The sequence below is a fragment of the Lissotriton helveticus genome, chromosome 2_1 (assembly GCF_964261635.1).
Source record: "Lissotriton helveticus chromosome 2_1, aLisHel1.1, whole genome shotgun sequence".
Taxonomy (NCBI): domain Eukaryota; kingdom Metazoa; phylum Chordata; class Amphibia; order Caudata; family Salamandridae; genus Lissotriton; species Lissotriton helveticus.
In genome coordinates this window covers 1,098,912,043-1,098,932,601 of record NC_136059.1, presented here as the reverse complement: position 1 = coordinate 1,098,932,601, position 20,559 = coordinate 1,098,912,043, and positions in this window count along the sequence as shown.

Genomic DNA, 20,559 nt, shown 5'->3' with positions numbered 1-20,559 from the left:
GATGTTGAGGTTGTGATGGCGGGCCACTTGTGCGAGGGGGGCCATGTAGACGTTGAACAGCATCGGGCTGAGGGACGAGCCCTGGGGGATGCTGCAGATGATGTCGGTGGCTTCGGATCGGAAGGGTGGGAGGCGGATACTCTGAGTTCTGCCGGATAGGAAGGACGTGGTCCAGTCAAGAGCCTTCTCTTGAATTCCGGCTTCTAGGAGGCGTGTCATTAGAGTGCGATGGCAGACCGTGTCGAAGGCGGCTGATAGGTCCAGGAGGATAAGGGCTGATGTTTCGCCGTTGTCTAGTTGGCGCCTGATGTCGTCTGTGGCTGCGATGAGGGCTGTCTCAGTGCTGTGGTTTCGTCTGAATCTGGACTGGGACGGGTACAAGATGTAGTTGTCTTCCAGGTGGTGGGCCAGTTGCATGTTGACGATTTTCCCGATTACCTTTGCCGGGAACAGGAGCAGGGAGATGGGCCGGAAGGTCTTGAGGTCCTTGGGATCCGCTTTGGGCTTCTTGAGTAGGGCGTTGATTTCGGCGTGCTTCCAGCTTTCCGGGAATGTTGCTGTAATGAAGCACAAAGAGATAAAACCCTATGACCTACACAACATATAGTAAATAGATTGGGAGGAAATATTTTGTGGCATCTTTTGTAGTGCACATTATAGTGCCAAGTAATGTTATGCCCTGTGTACGGAGTGGGAGAAGTCATGTCTTGAAGGTTGTTTCTTTTTTTTCCTTTTAAAGAGTATTGAAACTTTATCCGCTTAAAAAAATGCTTACAGATCTCTCCTGACTTAAAATCCTTGAACTGACTGCCATATGAAGCTAGAATACATCTGAGAGTCGCGTGCATGACACATAAGGCTATACACCACAACTCGCCCAGTTACCTCGCTCAGAAATTGACAATCTCGGGTGGCTCTAGAGCCACAAGAAGCGCAGAAAATCTCCTTTTGAAACCACAAAGATTCCACAAGAAAAAAACATATAAACGCTTCTTCTCAGGGATGGCGCCCAGGATCTGGCATGCCCTCCCTCCAGTAACCAGACTTATCTCATCCATGGCATCCTTCAAAAAAGAAGTCAAATCGATCCTCCTGGCTAAATTCACATGAATATAGGCTAAGGAAATGTCGAGACTCAATATTTTTCCTTTTATGACAATGACCTGCCAGACCACCTATGCACCTGTGCTACCTTACCTTAACTCTATGGGTAAGCATTTGCTCATCTTTGCACAAAATGCCTTGTTAATTATTCTTTTGTCTTTATATCCCATATGTGTGTAAAGCGCTCTGATATCCGTGAGGATCTTGTTCGCGCTCTATAAAACTTTCTAAATAAAATAAAATAAAAAATAAATAAATCGCGATTCGCTAAGCACCTTCACTTTTCTACTTCAGATTAAAACACCAAAACTAGCCCTCAAGATGCACCTCGTTAATGTGTAATCTCTCGGTTATTGCATCTACCTGAACACAACCCAAAATCCCTCTGCCTCACCCACCATCCTACACTACTCCTAATGACAATGTCAGCATGTGCCCACTGCACCACATACCATGCACCTTGTGCACCCTTGGCATCCAATCCCACTGTGCTGACACTTTTGCCCTGCTGTCAACCCCGTGCCTTGTTCCCATCCTGCTGCTGCCTTGCTGTGCATTTTCTGACCTATTTTACATCACTCTATCCCATGTCCACTTTCCTATCATCTCCCCTATTGTATGTATGTACATATGTAATACTTCTACAGCACAAATCTATCCAAAAGACAGCAGAGCACTGCACAGGGTCAAAGGCAAAGAAACAGTCTATTAGGCATAGGGGGACCGCTGGTTCAGATAACGAAGGTGGACGTCGTTACTTCATTGTGGTGCAGAATTCTTTAAGGAGGTGTGTCTTCTTTTTCTGTTTACTTTTGTGCCTGGTCCTTCGGAAGAAATTCTTACACTACTCCATTATGTCAAGTGTGTAGAATGCTTCTTTTATTGGGAGCAAGCTGGGCAATTATTCCTCCTTTGACTGAGCCACACATGCTTAACTGCCCTCGCCAACTTACTAACAACTTGTTTCTAACCCACCCCAGCCCTAAAGTTCTCCCTTTCCAACACCCCCACCCTAGATCCCCTTAACAACGATAACAACTCTCAATGTCATGTAATAAGCAATTAATGCATTCTCCTTTATTGCAATCCCTGTACTTGCTTGTGGGACATCTTGCCCTTACACCGGGTCCTTCTAATTTTTTCCTGTTTCCCACTGTCTCTTCCCTTATTTCCTGCCCTCCCTTTCTCATGCTTAACCATCTCTATCTGTTTCCCCTAAACTGCCACCTGAAAAACCCTCACCTGTGGTGTTGTTTCTTTTTCCCCCCCGTACACCGAAAAACTCAATCACCCACTCCTCCACTTTTGGTATCAACATCTTCAAACATCGCTTGCATGGAACAAGATTCAGTGTGTACCCCATGATGGCGGAACAATGCTAGACACTCATGAACTATCTCCTTGTTCCTGATCACCATGACTCCCCTGGGCTTGGCAAACCCCTGAAATGTTCCTGTTGACCTCCTTCTGCACCCTGTTAATTGCCAGAAGCTTCCAGGACCCTCTCCACCCCCTCCTGGGCAACAGCTGCATCCAGCAGAACATACCCCTATCCCACCTATCCCTCAAACTTCCCTTTACTTTTTTGCCTCTGAGGTTCCATGGCACGGACATCAGCTGCCCCGTCTCATCCCACCTAAATCATAGCACTACAGCTTCACTTGTTCATGGTCCAGACCCTGCCATTAACCAAAGAATTGGTTTCTGTCTTGTTCCCCGGTCCATTTCACAATGACATGCCCCTTTTTCTGTTCCTTCTCACCTAGGAGTTAATGGCACAAACCTTCAGACTTCCAAGAACCTGCTGTCCTCCTGCTTCATCTATATATTTGGTCCTGTAACTCCCCAGGTCGATCAGCCCATTGACACTCATCCCTAACCTCTAGCCTTCCATCGTTGCACCTATCCGGAATGAGTGCGTCTGAAATTCCAAATCTTTACATGGATCCTGCTTCAGGCATTTTCTTATAACCCCCAACACCTCACTGGCCATGACTCCTGTCACCCTCTTGTGTCTTCACACTGCCCATCCCCCAAGCCTTGTACCCTTAAAAGCCAGACAAGCCAGTAAAGCAGGCGAGCCTCTCACTCTCCAGATCTTCTTAACGACACTATGTTGCCATCATCTTTCTGATATGTCTTGCTCTCCCTTAGCCAAACTCAAAATCCCTACGTGTTCCACATTATATCTGGCACCGCTAAGTACCAGTCATGCCTTGTCCCCACCAGCTCAGATACTCAAAATGTCCTCAATAAAAGCATTGTGGACAGTGCCCCAAACAGCACACTTTCCCAGGTGGATGTGCACACAAATCTCACCTTGTCCATCAGGCGCCTAAAAACCTTTACTCTATTTGTCCTATTATAAAATTAATCGTGTTATTTCTCCTCTCTTCCAAACCCTACTATCCAGTCTGCCTTTGCAATGCTCCTGACAGTAACAACTGTATCCAGTCCATACTGTTTATCAGAGTTATGGATTCAACCAGCAAGGTTTCCACCAGATGCATTGCTCTCACATATCAGTCTCCCACAAAATCTCTGTAACACTCAAGCCTCTCACGTCCACAGCCAGGGCTAAACCATGGAATCTCGCCCACTGTGAATGAGTTAACTTGTCAGCCGTCCCGTTCTCTAACACAGCTGAACCTCTGGCTACAAACAGAATGGTCCTCATTCTGTTAATCCCATGTACCACCACTTGGTTGTCAATTACATACTTTGTGCAACTCCTTTCCCCATAAACGCCCAGCAAGCACCGCCAGGAAGAATTCTAGGAATGTAATGCTATGGTGTGTGTCCTTCAGGCCCTTACCAATATACTCCAAAAGTGCCAGTGCTTGAAGCATCTGAAAAGAGCTCAACCATCCACATCAAATGGTCTCCTTGAAAGCACAACGTCACAGTATTGTAGTGCTAAAAAAAACTGCATCCGCATCCTTAGTCTTATGTTACCCTCTTTGTCATCTATATTCCATGGTGTTGTTTTGTTGCACCTCTAAAAGCAAATACTAATTGCCTACAAAAAGCTCTGCCAAGTGCCATCACCTTACAGGCAGAGTTTAAGTGTCCAAGTACTTATTATATCTTCCTCAACTCACATTCTCTTCACCCTGTCACTCCCTTTAGCAATTGTCTTAGTTTTCCCCTGCCAGACGCAACACCATCTCCATAAAGTCTTGCTCTATGGTGAGGAATGTCCGTCTAGTGTTCAGTCCTACAGTCTTTTCTGTGGCCAATGGCATTCCATACGCTTCCGCAACCATTCCCAGCCTCTTCATCAGTGTTCGACATTCACCCGTCACTTCTGTCCTGCTAATAATCAAAATATTATCAACGTAGTGCAGCACCTACTCCTCCCTTGCCATCTGTCACACCACCTACTCCACGAATGTGCTGAATTTTCCAAAAACAGCAGATGCGACTATGCACCCCAGTGGCATGGACTTGTACACCTATTAGGATCTTTTGAACCGAATCCCCAGTAGCTGAAAGTGACATGGATGGACCAGTGGTAGACGGAATGCTGATTTAATGTCCGCTTTGCACATCTCAGTTCCTTTACTGCACTTCCTCATTAGGTCTTTGGCTGAGTCAAAGCTGATGAATGCCACTGTACAGTCTGATTGGTCAATTAAGTCATTCACTGATGCCCTTCAGAGCAAGAGGGATAATAGCCCAATCAGAATTCTGCCACCATTTTCTTTGGTACAGAATGGGGGCACTGTGAGGTTTGGTTTTGGGATGGTCTGTAATTGGGCCTGGCCTTCTGCATTTTCCCAACTTCTTGTCTAGCTTTTTGTCACCACTGTGGGGTGCTCCCACCAGGATCTGAAGTTCTCTGCCCATTTACCCTGCAAAGCCCCTTGTAGGGTATCTGAAAAAGCTGTGCAAATGCCTCCCACAGAAACCTAGCCACCACACCATCAGGGTTTCTCAACAGCCACGGATGCATAGAGTCTAAATTTATCGGTGTAGCTGGTTTTTTCTACCACACCCCTAATCCCTTTCCTCCTCCTCTGCTGAGTTCTGGCTTGTGCCCCCAGGCAGTAGAAGACTGGCTATTTTCACCCACACCGGAAGCTTTCATGCCTCATTCTACATGGATACTTGAGGTTGGCTCTCCTGTTGATGTTCCAGCAAGCTCCCACTATGCCCAGCCTGATTGCTCGCCCTACCCCTCCAGGGTTGGTATGCAAGAGGAAAGGCAAATAAGGTACTGACAACCCAGTTTATGAGTACACTGTATGCAAAGATCTGGTTGGGGTCATGTACTGTAACCATCACTTATTATTTAGTTCCCCTAAGATTTATGTGGACAATATACTCTTCCTAGACCTAAATACTTCATCATACCAGACCCATGCTAGGCCCCCGTAGTCCATACTGGCCGTACTAATGGCTTCCATATGCTTACACAGCCCCAGCCTGCACTCTGAGGATTTCTTACATATAAAACTCGTATATATTATGAAGACTGCTGCACAAGTAACAATATAAGTCCCCAACTTGGGTCGCTTGCTTAGCTCCCATTCCTCTGCTCTGGACCTCTTCATGCATTTTAACTCCTTATGTAGTAGTTCAAATATGTCAGCATATTTGCCTATATACTTTTCATGTTGCTCAGCAACAGGGACCTGCTGAGCAGGTCAGTTATCCCCATAAATGATAGATTTGCTGGCTGTTCTAATCATTCCACTTTTGTCCAAGTATTGCCCTCTCCGCCTTTCTGTTTCCTTTCTCTCAGACCCTTGTCTCCTGTCATTGTCTTTGCCTCCACCAACCTGTCCCTCCCTTTATGATCCTTTGCTAGGAACTTCACCCCTTTAACTTGTCTCAATTGCCCAGCTCCTAAATTTCCTGTTCTCCTCTGTCAGCACTGATGACGATGTGGTGCTGTGCCGCTGTGCTAAAACATGTCCCAAAATTCCCACCAAACTCTCTGCATGCTGTCATAACCTCTCTCATCTCTGGATAGCATACACTTCAGGGCACAAGCCGGAGGTACACGTGGGTAGACAGCGTCTACTCACTATTTCCACAGGGTATACGCTGTCCACCTTGCCAAGGAGCTGGATCTCATTAAAATATGCTGAACTTGTCCCAGTATGGTTTACAGTAACCGGGACACCTTCAGCGGCGCCTTCACGTTGTCTGATTTCCATTCCCAGCAGCACTGTGCAGGCAGGGAGGGGGGCTTCTTTATTTTCACCTCCAGCTGGGCCAAAGAAGAAGGCTGAAGTTAAGGGACCATCTGGCCTCCTATTGTTCCAATATGATCCCGGCTGTTAAAAGCAGTAACTCACCTATCTGTATAAAAGAAAAATCTGTCATCTTCATGTTACATGATGTGCTTTCCAGGAGACACATTAACTTTCTATACAACTTTGATCCATATCTGAGACTAGACAAAAGACAAATCTCTCCAGCAAAAGTGTTAACCTCCAGAGTTATCTTACCATTACTATTATTGCCTGATATTTACTGGGCACACAAAATGCAGACTTTGCAACCAATTAAACAGAACAGATCTGCTGTCATAATTCTCCTTGTTACCAATTTCTTTGTGGCAGAGTTAAAAAAGAATTTTTATTGGTTGAGACCCAGATTTTGCGTTGGGGTTATGCCACTTTTTTGACACAACTCTGAAGCAAAATCTAATTTGTTAAATCACGTAATGCGCTAAAATGTACTCATGATAGTCCTGCTAAACATAACTGAGAGGTCTTAATATCTAATGTCACTTCTGGTGATGTCACTTCCTGGGAGGTCACTTCCTGTGAATATACTTCCTGTGATGCCACATGCTATGTCACATGCCGTGACATCATGCGGTGTGATGTCATCCCCCATGATGTCACTTGCATACTGCCTAACTTGGTTAGTCCCCCCACCCCTTTTTTTAGGACTTGTGCCTTGAGACACTCTTTGTATCTCTCTCAACTCTCCTTCTCCACTCCCCCCTCACTTTCTCTGCCCCCCGCCATGAATTTCTATAGCCCTCAATGTACCTACGGCTATACTTGTCCCTGCTGCTTCTCCGACTCTCTGCTTCCCTGGGACGATTCCCTCTTTCCTTTCTTTGATCTTCAGCACGTCCCTCTTATGACTGTATTTTCTCTCTCGGCATTCCTCTCCTCAAAGGCCCTTCCCTTTCCTGGAATCACTACAATAATCTAACCACCTCATCTCAATCCTAACTCTTTCTTGTTTTGGGCCGCCATCAGCAACTTCCCTTTCCTTTGATGTTTCTACCCCTCTGTACTCATCCTTTCCTGATTCCTCTCTGCATAAACTCCGTTCTTTTTTTCTTTTTTTTTAAATGTATTTATTGAAGATTGCATAGTAAAACACAGCAGGTACATATTACATCGACATATGTATGTAGAAAAGACAAGCATTGTGGGCTATAAGCTCCCTTTTTTAATGCCCACATCCTCCTCTCACACTATAGAACTGTCTCTCTGCTTTGCCCCAGAGCACCTGCCAATTTTATGCACCATCACAACTGTATATATGGGAGCAGCCCACTGCACCAGCATGCTAATTCCTGTCCTTTCCAGCTCCACTACCTGATGCCATATGTCCTGCAGCATTTTACTGCTGTCCCCAAAATAGCTTGGAGTCTCCAATGTGGACCTGGGGTGCTCCTGCCTCATTTGCTGACTGCTGTCGCCAATCTACGTTTCAGCTTGGCAGGGGGGCATGTATTCACCCTGCAGGGTACCGCTGGTGTGGGGTTTGAAGGGGATGAAAAGGAGGTCCTCTCCGCCTTTTCCTTTCTGACTATTGCCAATAGCCGTGTTGTCTACACCCACTCTCAACTGACTTCCTAGGTGTGTTTTATAGTCTGGTACAGAGTTGAAGTCCCCAGCCACGATCCAGCACCTCTTCCAGACTTCTTCACAACCCCGGCACCATGGGGTATTACTCATGATGTTGACTCAGCTGCCCTTCTTCCTGTCTGTATGCCAGGTGTGTGCCCTGCCTCATTCTCCTCTCCTTTGTCACTTGTCTGTGACACCTACTTGGTAGGTGTCAAAGGTGTGCTGTTCTTGGGTGTACTCTTTCTAGGCCTTGTCTGGGACTAGCTACCATCTCCTTTGGCATCGGGTGGACTCACACATAGAGAAGCCCTTGGCCCCTGCTCCAGTGGGTGCCAGGCACAACTTTTGCTCCAGTGCTCCTCTCCCTGCTAGGGGGGAGACGCATGCCCAGTGGTTCAGTTGGAGGAAAAACGTAGGGGGCCTATGGGTGGAGAATCAAAGGGCGAGAATCACCTGAGGATTAGGTCAGTGGGTGATGTCAGAGATGTAGCCAAAAAGAACAAAGCATCCCAATGTTTAGTATTTGTTTGGCATTTCACTGACCAGTTACAGATTATTACTATATTTATTCAACAAATAGATACATATGTTCTTTCAAAGTTCAATAAGAGTTATTGACATTAAAATACATTCACAGAGGAGGAGCTACGCGCACATCCAAGATGGCCGCGTGAGCCCAGGGTTCCCGAGACCCTCGCCACCTCCCGCATTTATCCTGAATATTATCCTGCCAACATCGACGGGCTATTGAAGACGCAACCCAGCTGACATACGAGCTGTTTTCAGAAATCGATTTGGACTTTGGGAACCGAACTTATGGTACTCTGAACTTTTGAGGCCTGCCCCATGGTCACCTCCGGGCCTCGGGTGGTCTGAGTGCCCAGGCTGTAATTCAACAACAACGGCGGCGGGGTCTTGGTTGCTGCCCCGAGTTCACTTTCAGTTTCGTTTTTGGATCTTCGCCCTCTCACATCTTTATCCTCTCGCAATAGCCTGTGTTGTGCCCGGACTCTGGATTTTCGCCGTTAGCCCAAGGCGGCGTGTCTGTGGTCGACACCGTGTGCCCGCTAGCTTGCTATCGGCAATATTGGTGGAAAACTCGCGAATCATTTTCACCAGGTCCAGGGCGCTTCCTGGGGGCTTGCCGCCTGACATGGCGGGCAAACCCGACAGCGAGAAATGCAAGACCAAGACCCCTCTCCGAGGTGGTTCCGTTCAAACGAACGTCATGGACCGCTACACCCAGCCTAAGGTGTCACCCGGAGGGGCGAATAGGAATCGGGGTGAAGTGGCCGAGGACCCCGCCATGTTGGCTGATCTTACATTGCAAGACGTCATGGCCGCTATCACTGGTATGAAGACTTCTATGGACCAACAGTATGAGGCCATCGACCTCAAGCTGGACACAGCGGCCATGGACGTCAATATTATCAGAATGGATTTATCAAAGACCAACGAAAAGGTAAAATCTTTGGACTTAAAGACTTCCAGCCTCACTACGGATGTCGCTGACCTTCAAACGGAGGTGCATAATCTCCGGACCGCTAATGACCTCTTTAATCGTCGACTTGAGGATTTTGAATGCCGGGCGCAACGCAATAACGTTCGCATCATTGGTGTTCCGGAAAATTCCATGGCCTCTTCCACGTATCCCCTTGTCGAGGACCTCATCCTCACGCATCTTGCTCCCAAAGGCCTCAGCACATTTTTTGCCGTGGAACGTGCGCATAGAGTTCCGGGTGGTCAGCCTAAAACCGGTGCTCCACCACGTCCAATTATTGCTAGAATCTTCTATATCAGAGATAGAGACGCTATCCTGCAGGCATCACGAACGGGTGGCCCTGTGAAGTTTGAGAATACCACTGTGAGCTTCTACCCGGACTTCACACAATCTGTTCAGAAACAGAGGATGGAGTTCCAAGGAGTGAAGCGGAGACTGAGGGACATGGGACTGAAATATGCAATGCTTTTCCCGACCCGACTACGGATTGAATATGAGGACCGGACATTTTTCTTTGATCGCCCTGACAAAGTGAGTGACTGGCTTGATTCTTTGCCTGAGCGACGAGATCGTATGGAACATTCCGGCGGAGCTGAGGGTGGCCAACCTGACCAGGAATGAGCTGTAGCTCCCGAGTTATTGACACTGTTTATGATATGTCACTGTGGTTAGACGTCTCTCGCATTTCTAAAACTTCTGTGTATACCCTGAGGTGGCGGGGGTGGGACTCTTTCCTCCTCTGGGTTTCTTCTTGTAGATTAGTTCTATGTTAGGGCGACAGGCACACTGCAAGTTGGGGTGGCTTTTGAGTCTAACGCAGGGGTGCAGGGTGGGGGGTGTTCGTTTTCTGGGATTGTGGGGGGAGGGGGTAAGTGTTTGGGGTGTGTTTTTGTTCTTTCTCAAGGCAACGTATTGATTTACTATTTGATTTGGGTGCTGCGCTGCGGGTTGGGAGGGCTCTGCTACCATTTCGAGTGTGGGGGTAGAGGGTTGAGACTTTTATGTTGGAATGTTAATGGATTGGGGGACAGGATAAAACGGGGTGTTGTGTTGCAATACTTGAAACGTTTCTCCCCCGATGTAGTGTTATTGCAGGAAACACATCTGATTGGGACCACTTGTCATGCTATGAATAGGCGGGGATACCACCTTGCTGCCCATGCTGGTTTCACCTCCGGTTCCAGGGGGGTGGGTATTCTTGTTCGGAACTCCCTTCCCCTGGAGGTTGACAATGTAATGTGTGACGATAGAGGGCGTTACGCTGCCCTCACTGGTAGGTGGGAGGGGAAGACCATCACGCTTCTTTCTGTCTACGTCCCCCCTGGTTTACAGTCCTCGACCTTTTCTGATTTGGGGAGGGTGGTTCTGGGACTTCCTGACTGTATGCTGATCATGGGCGGAGACTTTAATTCCGTTGTTTCTGGGGTGGAGGACCACCATCCCCCCGAGTTCTCGCAAGGTCCCAATCATGGTTGAGTGGATTCCTGGAAACTCTGGGCTTGATCGATTGTTGGAGGGTGATGCACCCTGGTCGGACACAGTTTACCTTCCACTCAGGTGCTCATGGTAGCCTGTCCAGGTTGGACTATGTTTTGATGCCGGCAGCACAGGCCTCATTGATAAAGGAGATCAGACACTTAGCTAGGGGGATTTCGGATCACTCTCCCGTATGGCTTCATATGGACATTGATCCGGGCACTGGGGGTCGAGTGGCTCCGATTAACCCCTGGTATCTTCAGAACCCTAAGACCCATGCTGAACTTGTCAAGTCCCTTGATCAATACTTTCTTGAGAATGAGGGATCGGTGTCTTCTTCTGTCTCATTATGGGAAGCGTTTAATGCGGTCCTTCGTGGACATGCCTTATCATTGATTGCTGGTGCTAAAAAGAGCAGGAATGAGTAGGTGGTCCGACTTGAGGCTGATATCACTGAACTGGAAGGAGAGTTGGAGTTGGGGGTCACCCGAGACAAGCTTCATACCCTCGGTCTCAAACAGTCTGATTAGAGGGCCTTGGTGACTGATGACGCTAAACTCATGAATAGGGACGACAGGGGCGGCTGTATGATGTGGGAGACAATGCTGGGAAGTTGATCGCCTGGTTGGACAGAAAGAGAGAGCGAGTCGTGTGGTTCCGGTGATTGAGAGGCCAGATGGAATGCGTGTGACTGACCTCGTTGAGATAGTTGAGTGTTTCGCTGATCATTTTCACGAGGTTTATTCTCCAGTTTCTGTTAGACCCGAAGAAGACTCTCACCAGTTGTTGAGAGATATTTCATTGCCGTGCCTATCGGACTCAGACAGGGAGCTGCTGGAAGCGCCTCTTTCAGTGGATGAGATAGCTACTGCTATACGTTCTCTTCGTTCGGGGAAAGCTATGGGTCCCAATGGTCTCCCTATTGAGTTATACAAGTTGCGTCCAGACAGGATTGCACCATATCTCCGTGGTATGTTCATGGAATCGAGAGATACTGGCTCCCTCCCTTACGATCAGCGTCTTGCATCGATAGTAGTGATTCACAAAGAGGGAAAGCCAAAGGCTTGTTGTACGTCCTACAGACCCATTTCGCTTCTTAATGCGGAGCCCAAGATCCTTGCTAAGGTACTAGCTAACCGTCTTATCAATGTGATTAGTGACTTGATTCATCCGGACCGGTCCGGATTCATCCCGCGCCGTAATACAGCACTGAATTTGAGACGCCTACACGGCGCTCTCGCGAGAGCCCCATATCTTCTGGAGTCGGCCATCTTGGTCTCTCTTGACGCCACGATGGCTTTTGACACTGTGGAATGGTCGTATTTGTGGGCCGCTCTGGAGAAATTTGGTTTTGGTCCTGGCTTTATTAGCTGGGTGAAACATCTCTATGAGGCTGCATTGGCACAGGTAGTGGTCAATGGTCGGGTATCCAGTCCCTTCGCTTTGGGAAGGGGTACTCGGCAAGGCTGCCGTTGTATCCACTCCTCTTTGCACTCGCCCTGGAGCCTCTGGCTGCATGGCTGCGCTGGGAACCGTCGATGAGAGGTATACAGTGGACCCCTGAGTTTGAAGATCGCATATCGCTCTATGCGGACGATATCCTGTTGTACCTCACTTCGCCCCAAAAGTCGTTAAACGTGCGGTTTGATGTGTTGATTTCATTCAGACGCAATTCTGGCCTCGTGATCAATTGGTCCAAGTCTTGTATATACGTACTTGCGGGTGGCGCCACTGCATTGCCGCGTGGTTGTCCAATACAGGTGACACAAGAAGGTTTCAAATATTTGGGAATTTTTATCACTTTGGACCCCATAGCCAGATACGAACGTAATTTGCTCCCTCCGCTACAACAGTTGCGTTCTGACGTGGTGAGCTGGCGCGGCCTCCCCCTGCCCTCCTTGGGCGAGCAACCCTTTTCAAAATGATGTCTCTACCGCGGTTTTTATACGCGCTCCAGAATACGCTTGATGCAATTCCGGCAAAATACTTCCGGGAAGTGGAGAGTCTACAAAGACAGCTGATTTGGGATGGGCGTGCCCGTATCGCCCTCCCTAAACTTACTCTTCCCTGGTATGATGGCGGTATTGCTCTTCCCGATATCAGGCGTTACTATTGGGCCTCTCAATTGAGTGCATTCAATCACGGTATGTATGGTCCGGGTTTAGATCCTGCATTTGAGATGGATAGGTGGCTTTTACCAGGAGGGAACTATAATAGGGCGCTATACTCTAGATCTGCAATTCGGACGCTTACTGGTCCTACCAAGATCGCCGTGCAGGTGTGGAATTGTGCGAATGCGGCAATGGGGTGGAGTGGGAGGCTGACCCGGGCGACCCCCTTGTACGATTCTTGCAAGCTGGGAAGTTTATGGAGGTCGAAAGGCTTTGAGAAATGGGATATGATTGGTATCAGTAGAGTGGGCGATCTCTGGGTTAAGGATAGGATTAAGACTTTTGAGGTCTTGAAGGCGGAATATGAATTGAGTGAACGGGAATTTTTTCGCTATTTACAGGTTCGTCACGCGTTTGGCTCTGTTTTCCCCATTGGGACCGTTATCCCGGAATCTTCCCCGTTGGAGGATAGGATACTTGACAGATATGTGCCCGATAGCTCGATTTCTTTGATTTATAAGAAATTAATTAATGATCGGTCTGACCTGTTAACGCATTTAAGGGAGGTCTGGACCAAAGACGGTTTACTATTAGATGATGAGGACTGGCAGTCCGCGATTTCCTCTCCCAAGGAGGTCGCGATATCGTCCCGTCTTCGACTAGTCCAACTCAAGATCTTACACCGTGTGTATGTTACTGGCCCGCGACTGATTCAAGTGGGTTATTCTGTTAATGGGTTATGTATCCGTGGTTGTGGTCAGCTTGCTACTTTCCTTCACATCATTTGGGAATATCGGGAGATTGTTGCATTTTGGAATAGAGTGCATGCGGTCATGAAAGAGGTCACGGGAGTCGAGATACAACCGGAAGCTAGGCGGTGTCTGCTGAATGTGTGGGAAATGAATGACTATGACGTGGCTCAGACGCCATGGGCAACCCTGGCCAACATGATTGCTAAACGAGACATTGCACAGTTGTGGGGCACTCCCCGCACGCCGACGGTCTCGGTGTGAAAGGAAAATATGGATTGGTGTATGTTTCGAGAGAAGACGGTGTATGTGGCACGGAGTAGGCCTCAAAAATGGGGGGAAATTTGGAATCAATGGAACTCCTACAGACGAGATATATGCACGCCACCCCTTCTGGATGTCTCCGATGTTTCACATTCCCCCTGATCCTGAGGTTCCATGATTTGTTCTATTTCATATGTTTTAAAAATCTTTAGTCTTTTTCCCCCGACTATGTTCCCCCCTCTGATTTTTGTTGATTGACTTGCACTGTGATGCTATTGCCTTTTCCTTCCCGATCAGACAAAGCGCCTGTATTGTAATGCTTTTTGCCTTGATTGTTTGTTTTCTTTCTATATAATAAAAAGAGTTTAAAAAAAATACATTCACAAAGTGGGATATGTTACCAATCATAAAATGTCCCAAATTCGCTTAAAAGTGGAATCACAGGCCATTTGTCTCAGAGCCATGCAGTTTCTGTCATGAGCACTTCTCCGACTTTTGACAAGAGCAGTTCAAATATGAATGGCAAAATATACTAGTTTGCAAATGTTTTCCACATAATTATAACTCTGCCATATTTGCCACATACATCATCTCCTGCATAATCTGACAATTGTAGCTCAAACGCATCAAAATGTACAAAAGATTTGACTTCTTTTGCTGTGAAGTGGAGGGCCCTTTGCAAAGGTTGACCGGTCACCTTTCTCACTGCTGCATTTCCAAGTTACACTGCTACTAATGAGACAAAATCTTTGCAGGATATGTTAGTATGTGTAAAATGTCAAAATAATAAAGTATCAGAAAATGTACTGCATTACGTTCCAGCCTTTCTTTTGCTGCATAATTTAGTAAACACTGCAAAAATATTTTTGGGCCTTCATTGCTACATAATTACAATAGCCCCAAACCAAGCAGCACATGTTAAAAGTGCTTGTGCATGAAACAGATAGACCGTGAAGTTTGTGAACTTAGTTTGGTGTGCATGCAAATCCTGAATTGCTGATCCATGGTGAATTGCACTACTACTGCTGAAACAATGCTGATGGTGGTACTAATGGGTGAGGCGGACTGGCCTCAAGGGTCCTGTGACCTCAGTGACAGAGTCACTGTTGCTCTAGGGTGTGCTGCTTCGTAGACCTGCTCACAAGACTGGAGGTGACTTCAGTATGGATTGTGTTGGACAGGACTTCAAGGTTAACCCACACTTGCCACGGCTAGGGTCCACCTGCTGGTGCTAAGACGCCAAGGCTTCTAACGTCTAGTGGCGACTTCTATGGTCTAGCATAGGAATGAGCTCCCTCAGGAGAGTGGTCTGGTAGACTGGTCATGAAGGCTGAACAGGATTCCCCAGTTCCAAATTTGGCAGCACTGGCCAGAGTGCCACATCCTCTCCACCACTGAACACCATACTACCTCCCTGAGAGAAACTCGCACTGCCTTCAGCTACAACCCAATTGTGCCCTGTTGGACCTGGCCCTTTTGGCAGGTTCACCCCGAAACTTTTTGCTTTTTCCTAGCCTGTTTCTAGAACCTGGTGTTGGTGATTTTAGGCCTCTGCGCACTTTTTCACTGTGGTACAGCGTAAAGTGTGTGTGCTCTCTGTGTATGTGTGGTGAGTGACCTGCCCTCCCATAGGAATGAATGGGGAATATGTATGCCCATGGTAGTTCCTGATGTGTGGGGAGTGCAGGGTCTAGTTTGGTATGTGAGAACTCGTGAGACTGAATGCTGCGCAATGGTATATGCGGCATGATTGTGTCTAGTCTAGAAGTGCCACTTTTAGAAGTTGGCATATTTGTGTAATTTGTGCCTGCCGTGTGATTGGCTGGAGCCTGGCCCCAGGAGTGAGCCTGGGCCTGCTTGCGGATTGACTGTCTGGCTTGAGGGTGACAGGGGCTGCAGAGCCCCCAGGAGGTTGTCTGAGTCAGCCCGTGGATGAAAGGCTGCATCTGCTGCCAGGGAAGTGGGAGGAGATAGCACCTGGGAGTGAATAGGGCTGTGCCTGCCTGACCACAATGCTGGCTCCACCTCCCGCTGGGCGGCTGTCACCTCTGTCCCTGATACTGAAAGAAAGAAGGAAGCCAGGAAGCCCAAGGGCTCCAGCAACACCCAAGAACTGGTTTAGACCGGGTTCAGGGCCCACTTGCACAAAGACTTCAAAGACTTTTCTCTGTATAAAAAGGGGCTGTGTCCCCTTCCAAAATGTTCTTGTTTCTAACTTGAATCCTACCAGGGGCGTGCTGCTGCTTGGGCCCAGGTTGGGCAGGGGCTGCTCCAACGGTGGATAGAACCTGAGAGGCTCCGACAAGGCTGCATTCTGTTTGGAGCCCCGAGGCTCCAGGGGCCAGTTTGTGTATTTAGAGCCTGAGAGAGGCTCATGGGCATTTTTATTTACTGAGAGCCTGAGAGAGGCTCTGGGGGGCATGCTTTGTTGTAGAGCCCCAAGGCTCCCTGCCCACATTATTGTTTTATCAGCCCAGCGAGGCTCGAGGTGCCATTGTTTTTAGAGCCCTGAGAGGCTCCCTGCCAACATGGATGTTTAGAGCCCCGTGAGGCTCTTGGGGGACACAAGTGGTTTCAGAGCCTGTGTGGCTCCCACATTTTGGTGCAGTTCTGTCCTAGGGCCAGTGAGGGCCCTGTCGCAGTTTTGATGATTCTCAGCTGCCCAGCAATTAGTTGGCAGCTGCACCGTTTAGGTCTTGTGATTGTTCCCAGGTGCCCAGCAAGTAGTGGGCACCTGCACCGTTTAGGCCCCTGACTTTTGGACTACAAGGCGTCCTAGCCCCAACAAGGCCAGTTGGCCTAGGGACTGCCACAGGTGGTGGCTCATGTGAGTTTTGCGCAATTGTGTGGTTTTATTTCACCTCTGAATGTTTTTGGACATCGTGTTTTTGCGCTATTGAGTTATGTTCTGGCACTTCTGAATGTTTTTATGTATCATGTGTCTTCCTTGATTTTACACCTCTGAATGTGTTTTTGATGCATCATGTGCCTTGTTATTACACCGCTAAATGTATGTTTTATGCATCATGTGTTTTTCCTTCCCTACACCTCTGAATGTTTACTGCATCATGTGTAATGTGTTCTTGCTTATACCCCTAAATGTATTTTATTCTTAGGTGGTTGTGTTTTGCCTAGTATAGTTATACTAGAGAGGTTATGTGTCCATGCGTGATCTAGGCCTATGGTTATTAGTATTGCGTAGTGTGTACCTACCTTTACCAGTAGTTACTGGTTGTGACCTATAATTGTTCTTTTGTGTTACACTTATTCTAAGTTCTAAAAGTGCTATGTCTAAAAGTGTTGGTTCTGACAGTGGACCATGTGGCCCTGTCCTGTACATAATCCCTTGTGAATATTGCCCGTGCCAGTTGGCACAAATGTTCATGTGTGATTTCTATCTGATGTGTTTTGACAATACAAAAGTTATTTTTATATAACCTTTTGTGGTGTGCCTAGGATGTTGTTGCTGTTGTGTGCTGGCGCAAATGCTTTACACATTGCCTCCGAGTTTAGACTTACTGCTCGTGCCAAGCTACCAAGGGGGTGAGCAGGGGTTATCTTGGCGTGTGACTCCATTGCCCTGACTAGAATGGTGGTTTCTGCCTAGCTTTGGCATCAGCCTTAGCCTACCAGAAATAGCCAGTTCTAACATGCCCCTTAATAAACACAATGGATGCAACTCAATTCACATAATGCACTATACAAGAATAATATGAAGCCTGAAAAAAAGGTAACAACATCCTGGAAAAAGCAAACACTCATATGGAATGCAAGATTAAGCAAAGCATGTGAAATGTACGCAGGAACAATATGGTGACCTTAAAGCTTTACACTCATTATTCAGAAGTCAATGAGTGTTTTTGCCTGAAAAGTTGAGGACATGACTTCAGGGCCTGGAAGGGACCTGTTGCAATATCTATTGCTTATATCCTTACAAAACTTAAGCAGTATGGTTTAAAGAGACAACATCCCTGATCACAGAACCGCAGTACACATTTTAAAAACTAAAAAAAGGAAAACAGCAGATAAGGATCACATTCAATGTTTTCCACTCCAGGCCATCAATCGGGTATTTCAGTACTTCCAGGAATGGTGCAGTTCCCCACCCGGAGAGAACAATGCTGTTCAAAGAAAGAAAAGAAAATTAAAGTAGGGTTTCACTGGCAACCTCTGTAAAGTGGCGCTAATGTATTTGGACGTGAAGAAATACAAACTGGCCACTTTGCGGCCACTCTGTCTTGCTTCATTTAGTTATTTATTTTTCATATTTTGAACCTTTTTTCTCTCTTTCCCGAGGCTGCACTTTGGAATAGAAAAATCAGAAATATGCGACATTTCCAGCAACAGTGTTTCTTTCTGTTTTTGGATCCATTTCACAGGGTAAGGAATGAAGGAAAGGAGAGAAAAGAGAGGGTAAGAGCTGGTTCTTGAAGTTACGGTTTTCAGCAAGTGAGGAGAAGAGAGAGCGAGAGAGAGAGAGAGAATAAGAGGAAGAGGAAGAAAGAGAGATGGGGCAGCTGACAATGGCAGGGCAGGAGAAGTAGACGTTGTCCTTGCCTTCTCTGGGCATGAGGAAATGACAGATGCTCTTTCTTCTCTGCCCACCCCACGAACGGCCAAACCTATAGGCCTAGGCTATTACTGCTTTCCTGGGACGCACTTTTAAAATAGAAAAGATGGGGAACAGATTCTATCAAACGAAAAGAGTAGGGGCACGACCTGGATGCACTGACATAAATAGCAAAATACAAGTCGGGCGGCACACTCTGCTAAGCACAGATTTTTAGCTGGCATTTTTAAGCCAATCCCCTTAATTACTTTGGCCACGCCCCTTTGAGAGCCCCCTAGTTTTTTCATCCCACTTAAAGCCCTGGGTAGGGCTGTAGGAGCAACTGGGAATTGAACCCTTGTACTTCAGCAACATGGGGGAAAGTGATTTCCCTACGCACCTGGCGTAATGATGTGTTCCGGCCACCCATGTCATTCCGCCACTCCTTTTCCCAGCCCAAGCTCCCCGGGAGCAGAGGGAATTTCGTGCTGTCAGACAGTCCTCCTAGGCCCTCGTTTCTGTATTGAGTCTTCCAGGGCCCGCCCTTCTCTCTGCTGCACCTCTCTCTCTTTGCTGTTTTGCACCGTTCGGAATACACACTCATCTATAGCTAGTCATCCCCTTCTCCCAGCTTCCACTCTCACCTCACCCAAGAGTGTCCCTACAACTTTACAACGCTCCTTTGCTTGGTTTGTAGATCTACGTGATACAAATTGATGCACATGGATATAGGCATGCATAAATACAAACTATACACAATATCTTTACATAAGCCACAAAAATGGTCATAGGGACATCTTATTAAAAACCTGGAACAAAAATTAATGTAAGTGTATCTAATGATTTGAATAAATTATGCCTTAAAATATGGAAGAGGGTTATGCAATAGACTGAAAAAATGATGGCTTTGAGGAAGTAAACATGATGCAATGGCAATGAAATTCATGGGGAAGTGTGTTTTTGGAATTACAGCAAACAAGCCCCTCGGGCTTCAAATTCCGCACACATTGTAAAACTGCAACACCTTGAAAACCTTCAGATCAGAATAAACACAAAGCAAGGCCACTTTTGTAATTAACTGGCGTCGTCGCATGTTGAGACTGTACATTCCACAGTCGCTTCAATCCGGGATAACCTCATAATATTCATAACACGTCCCTTTGGAAACCGGGTCCAGCCAAGTAGGGATTTGTTTTTGTAATTAAACAAAACAAGCAATGAAGAAAGTTGTTCTTGGACAAAAACACAAATTAAACAACAATGCTTTCCTACAGGCACTAAATTATAACCCTGTGTTTATTTTTTGCACTTAGGGTTTCACATTGGCGAGTAGTACTCAATGCATTTTCTAAAAATAAATGACTGCAAGGCTATTTCCTAAACTAGGCAACTCTGTTTTTGATAGGACACACCGAACGACTGTAAGTGAATATGTATGAAATTCGTATTTGCTAGTTCAAGGAAGGAAAAGCCTTACGGCCTGAATACGAGTGCCCCGGGGAGGCTAGGTGGTTATCGTACCCCATAAAAAGGAGGGTTAGAAGGTTAGCACAACCCATAAAATCCGATACTCCTAAATTTGGAATTTATTGTCTGCTACAAAATCCACCTATCACAAGTATTGTCTGTGAAAACGAGGTAAAACATGAAGATTTAGGGCTATATGTATCAAGCACCCCTTTTGCGATTCTCAATTTGCGATTTTTCGCGGATCGCAATTTGAGAATCGCAAAACGGGATGTATGTAAAAAATCACAAAAAATAGCGATTCTGTAAAAATCTCTATTTTCATTGCGACACCCCAAATTGCGATTCCTTAACGGAAAAAATCGCAATTTTGAGATTTTGATTTTTGCAAATCTGAGAATCGGAAACTCAGGTGCAGCTTGATGACATCACAACCAGGAAGTGTGACTACCCATGCTGCACCTGAGTTTCTGAAGCACAGTCATAGAGAAGGAGTGGTGGAGAGGGAACT